Consider the following 6048-nt stretch of genomic DNA (forward strand, 5'->3'; position numbering starts at 1 on the left):
GGAGAGTGTCTTGGGACCCAGCTCCTACTGTTCTGATTGGTTTATACCTGGTTGTTACATTTATTAACAGGCAAACATTACTATCACTCTTTTACACGTGGGGAAACTGAGGCACAGAAAAGAGAAGTTACTTGCACAAGGATATGCAGCTAGCAAGGGGCAGAGCCAGGGTTTGAACTTCTGACTCAGAGCTCAAGCTGTTAACCTCTTGGGTTGCAGAAATGTTATCTGGGACCCATGGGGACTCACAGAAAGAGGTGACCTGGTCCCTGTCCTTAGGGGGTTTACAATCAAGCTAAGGAAAGTTCTTAATAAAACTAGACAGAGGAATGTCTGGGAACTGAGTGATTATCTCTGATATTCTGAGAAGAGGAGAGGCCTGTGGGATGGAAGAACTCACTGGAGGAGCAGTCATCTGGGTAGCAAGGGAGGGACTGGACAGGAGGAGAGAACCTTGGGGGGCTCTCAGGTCTGCAAGTACAGAAAACAGTGCTGGCTTTGGAGCCTCCTTGATGGCAGGCTGGGGACTTTTCTTCCTCAAGTGGAAGTGGAAACATTGTGCTTTCATTTCCCTGACTCACAATCAGATGCTGCCTCAGTTTCCCCATCTGTAACAATGATGCTAATCCCCTCCACATCCTCCCTCAGTTACCTCATCTGTCAGACGGTATTATTTAAAAATTATGAGAATGTTGGTGAGTCTCCGAGACAGCAGAGCATATTATCGAGAGCCTGGGTTCAAATTAAGGCTCCACCCCTTCCACACTGGGTAACACTTGGCCAGTTACAGCACCTCTCTGTGCCTCATTCCCCTCAGCCATGAAGAAGGCAATGATCACAAACAGTGGCTGTGACAATTAAAAGACTTCATACCTGCAAAGCACTTGGGGTGCCCACCTGGAAATCAATGGTGAATACATATTTGCTTTCACCATCTCCGAGAGCAATGGAGCCCTCACTGCACGCCAGCACCATGCCACTACTCTGTTGTGTGATCTTAGGCAAAGCTCAGTCTCACTGTCCTCAACTGTCAGACAATAATAACAGCAGTACTTTCTGCATGTTAGCACAGAGCTAAGTCTTTCACGTGTGTGATTTCATAGGGTGTTTGTGACCACCCTATGAAATCGACAGCATCATTATTCCTTTTTTGAAAATGAGGAAATTGAAGCTTCATAAGACATGATCTTAACCCAAACTATGTCATCGTGAAGTTCCAGTAAGTTAAAAAGCGCCTTGAAGAGAGTGGGGAGGATGAGGATGGTACAAAGTTAGTCAGATAGGAAGAATAAGCTCTAGTGTTCCATTGCACAGTGGGGTGACTATAGTTAACAGTATATTTCAAAATAGCAAGAAGAGAGGATTTTGAATGTTCTCACTACAAAGAAGGGATAAATGTCTGAGGTGATGGATATGCCAGTTACTCTAATTTGATTATTACACATTGTATACATGTATTGAAACATCACACTGTATCCCATGAATATGTGCAATGATGTGTCGATTAAAAATAAATACTTTCTTAGAAGTACCTTGAGAGGTATGAAGTGCTGCATCTTTTCAAAAAATTTTTGCCGTGAAATCCAGTTTCAATACAACATCAGTTATTGCTTTGCTTTTTTAATATAATAGTAATTGCAGCTAACATTTATGGAGCGTTGACTATAAGCAAGACACCTGAAACTCAAAACAACCCTAAAGGGAGGCATTATTATTGGCTCCATTTTACAGATGAAGAAACTAAGGCACAGAGAAGTCAAGTCACTTGCCCAAGATTATATAATTGTGATACAGCCAAGCAGAAATTCCAATTCAAGCAGAAGGCAAGGAGTTTGAGTATGAGGGTGAACTAAGCTCACCCTGGGTTTGTTTATTCCTGAAATACTTTCCATCATCTCACTTCAGATAAAACTGAACACACCTCTTTCAAATCTTCAGTGTTTCCCAGCGCCTCAGCCCAAAGCTGCACAGAAAGTTCAGTAATTTTTTACCATGCAAATATTTCTATTCTCTATCTAATGACCCCACCCATCTGCATGCACACCGTAGGTCTGTGTCTGTGGTCATGCTGGCATATTTGAGTTTAAAGGAGAGTTAGGCTTTCCCTCAAGAGACTCCTATGCAGGGCATTGTTGAAGCATTTGGATAGCCCATTTCAAAGCCAGCTGTCTTTGATGCCTATAATTGCATTCTGTGTGCCCAGTTGCCTTGGCATGCCAAGTGTGGTTTGCCAGGAAAAATCTGGTGCCCTTGTCTCCCACATGTGTACACAGACACACACTGGCATGAACATACACACAACCCCTGCACACAGAAATGTGGACTGGGGTGTGTAGCCAATGCACGTGCACACACAAAATACACATGCTTGGAAACCTTAACAGAGCAACAAGTTCATAAACCTGGAAAAGAGATTTGGCAGCCCGAATAAAATTTGGGGCTGTGTTAGATCACACAGTAAAACAGAAGCCCAATTTCTCTTCTATGTTTTCTCTCTTTCCAAATAGAGCTAAATTTGGCATTAGTCTCCGCTGGCCACCACCATCAGAACATCAAACACTCAGTTTCAGTATTTATGACAGTAAAAACCATTTCACGTCCTTAATATATCTGTCTCCTGTCTGAGAGCATCACTTTTACAGATGATGTGATATTAGTAAAAAATTTTTTGCTGTTATGTCATAGGCTTGACCACTAGCAGAGGACAGGATAAACTGGTACCAGTTAAAACGTTCAAAGTGTTGGCAGGGTCTTGCTTTCAAAAGTGCAACTCAGCTAAAAATATGTGTCATTGAGGTCCGCTGTGGCAAAGCACACCATTTACCTAACCCAAGGCATTTGGCTTTAATCTAGTTAAAAAAAAAAAAAAAAAAAAAAAAAGTCCCTCAGGTTTATTTACTGAAATTGTCATTTCTCATTTCTGCCCCCCCCCCCGAACTTTAATCAGCCACGCAGAGCACAAAACCTACATTCAGCTCTGATTTTATGACACCAGGCTAACTCCTCCTACACAAGTTTATTTCACTTAACTCTTGCAGCCCTCCCGCTTGGCAGTAACCCCCCCACGCCCAACGCAGGGCTCGCCTCTGAAAAATACATCGCACCGCCCAGTTTTCACCTTTAAAAACCAATTCATTATCGTACAGCCCAAACCCCTCCACGATCCCAACCAGATGGGATATTTTCATATCATGTTCTTATATATTAACCACCCCTATAAGATCCAAGTAGTATAATTCCAAGACTAAATCCAAGAGGAAGGGGAAAGCAGCAGAATACACGGAAAGTAGAACGTAATCGGATCGCAGAACAAACTGATGGTACATTGCACTTTAAAGGGGGAGCTGGAGGACTTTATCCATCAGGCACATCAAAAAAGGGGAAGAAAATTGTGTAAATGTCCCAGAGCATCTGCTGCTGTAACTGTTAGAAAGCAAGGTCTTCCTGACTATATTTACAATATAGTAAAATGCCAACCCTGTTCTTTCAAAAACAACAACAAAAAGCTAAATAATCATAGAAGCGATGGTGATGTTGCCTCTGAACGGCATTTGCTGTCAAAAGCCCGGTGCTGAAATGGTTAAGCAGCCAGCGGTTAGTAGCGAGAATCCCTCCCGGTGTCCCGTGGAGGGGAAAATCCTCCCGACAGACTCGCCTAGGGAATCCCGCCTTGGGACGCTTCCCTGCCCCCGCGCAAAAGTGGTCGAAAGTCCGGCTTCCCAAATTGTCCCTCCCTGGCCAGGGCGCGGGCGCCTCTCCTCTGGCCACCCTACCTGGGAGCCCAGGGACAGCGGGATCCCCGGGGCCTCCCGCACCGACCTCGGGCCGGAGCAGAAAGTGCCTCCCGGGACGCGAGCAGAAGGGAAAGGGCCGGGAGGGATCGCGAGTCGGTTACCTTGGTCCACAGACCCCATGATGCGGAGGGGACGGCAGTGCCCCAGTCTGCACGCAGCCTCTCTGTGCATCCGGAGGGGATGGGGGCCCGGCGCGTGTTGGGAGAGGGGGGTCTGTTTTTATAGACCAGCAGCCAGGGGGGCGCCGTCCTCTCTGCAGCACGCCCGCGGGGCTGCCCCAGCCGAGGAGCCTCCGAGCGGCCCGGGGGCTGCGCGCCTCCCGGCTCCCGACTCCGGGCGCGGCGGAGTCGGCGCGGCTCCGCGGTCGGGCTTACTCCAGAGGCAACGCGACTTCCTTCCCCGCGCTCCGTGTTTATAGGCTTTCAATGCAGTAAAATAACGGGATTCCCTCACTGTTTCCTCCTGTTTATCCAGCGCCATGGAAACCGCTGGATCCCGTCCATCTCCAAAACTAAGGGCTTTCCTGCAAACTTCACACTCAGGAATCCATGACGTCGCCTCCTCCTCAGCCAGCCAGCTCCGTGGCTCCTTCGGCCGCCAGCACAAGTCCCTGATTGTTCGGGAGAAAAGTTAGGGAGAGGGAGCGAAGCGGGCAGGCGACGGCGAGCAGGGGGTGGGGGCGCGCGGGTGTCCAAGGCTCCTGTTTGCAAGGGCTGCCCCAGCCACCGCCTTCCCTAGCCCGCTGCCCCTTTTAATAAATCATGCCCAAGACTCCCAAGCCCCCCATTTTCCAAGCGGGCACCTCTCAGAGAAAGCTTCCCAGGGTTCAGACCAATACCCAGGTCGCCGAGGCCCCTGGACACTAGCCCAGGGGCCCTTCTCGGTCCCTCGAGGCCTCTGGCTGCCCAGATTTTTGTGTGTTCAGGGGTGGTGGGGAGGAGGAAAGGAAAGAAATAAATAACGGTGCCTTGTGTCAACTCTCCAACTTCAAGATTTTTTTTTTTCAAAGAGTTTATTTTTAGATTCATTTAGAAAATCCAAGGTTTCCAGTGATGCTCAGAGGCTCCAGCAATAATGAAATGGCCAACGAGACGCCGAAACCAGGCAACCCATGTGTTTACACATGCTCTGAATAAACAGGAAAATAAAGGGAAGGGATGTCATGAACTTTGCACAGCCTCCAGAACGAGGTCCGTGGGATGCCACGCGTGGTTCCCATCAACAGGCCGTGGACCCCAGAAGGCCAGTGGGGAAGGGGCATGAGGAAGGAGAGGTGCGGCTGTCAAGTTGCCTTTTCTGGACTTAGACTAGATTTGACTGAACACCTGCATGCAGGGTGGGAAATGTTGGCCCACAGATAAAGCCAGCTTTGAAAATGGACATTTCAGATACTGTTGTGAGCTCTGATAAAACTGTGGGTAGCAACCAAGGCTGGTGACTCATTCCCCACCCCCCGACTCTCTCAGAGAGAGACTTGAACTTAAAGAGGCATTGAGAGCGAGCTGGCTCCATTCATGGGACCACTCACTTTCCACGCCTCAGCCCACAGTAGCCTCGCTGGGCGGCTCTCAGACGTAACCACTCCTGCTGGAGGTGCTGCTCCCCTCAGATCAGCTGGAACTGGTCCTGAGAAAGCCCCATCCCCGCCCAGAGGACTCTCTCCCAAGCCTGTGTCAAGGCAGTAGAGCTTAAGGAATGCTCTTCCCCCCAATAGCAAGCATTATCTGTCCACCTACTGTGCACCAAGGAATCCAAGGTAAGCAAGTCTCATAGCCTCTTGAGTAAGGCCAATCTTGGAGCCACTGAATTCCTTGCAGCCACCCTGCAAGCAGGAGATCCTCTCCCCACTTTCTAAAAGGGAAACTGAGGCACATACAGGGCAGGTAGCTTGCCTGTTGGTTTACTTGGCAAATTCTAGAGTGCAGCCTATAAGGCCATGGAGGTGGTTCTTTTCAGTGGAACCTATAGAGAAAGCCCCATTCCCTGAGGCCTCTTTATCCAATCATCTGAAGCAAGAACAGAGTGACCAACTGTCCTGGTTTGCCTGGGATTGAGGGGGTTCCCAGAATGCAGGACTCCCAGTTTTAAAGCCAAGAAAGTCCCAGGCAAGTTGGGACAAGTTCGTCATCCTAGGCACGAGTAGACCTCAACTTCCTTTTGCCAATGTCCAGATACCAAGGCAGCCTGCACACCACTGTCTTCTGAAGGCAGTTGCTGCACTTAGTCACACTATGAGTAGCAACCCCTCACTCAG

The sequence above is a fragment of the Cynocephalus volans genome, chromosome 1 (genome assembly GCF_027409185.1).
Source record: "Cynocephalus volans isolate mCynVol1 chromosome 1, mCynVol1.pri, whole genome shotgun sequence".
Lineage (NCBI taxonomy): Eukaryota > Metazoa > Chordata > Mammalia > Dermoptera > Cynocephalidae > Cynocephalus > Cynocephalus volans.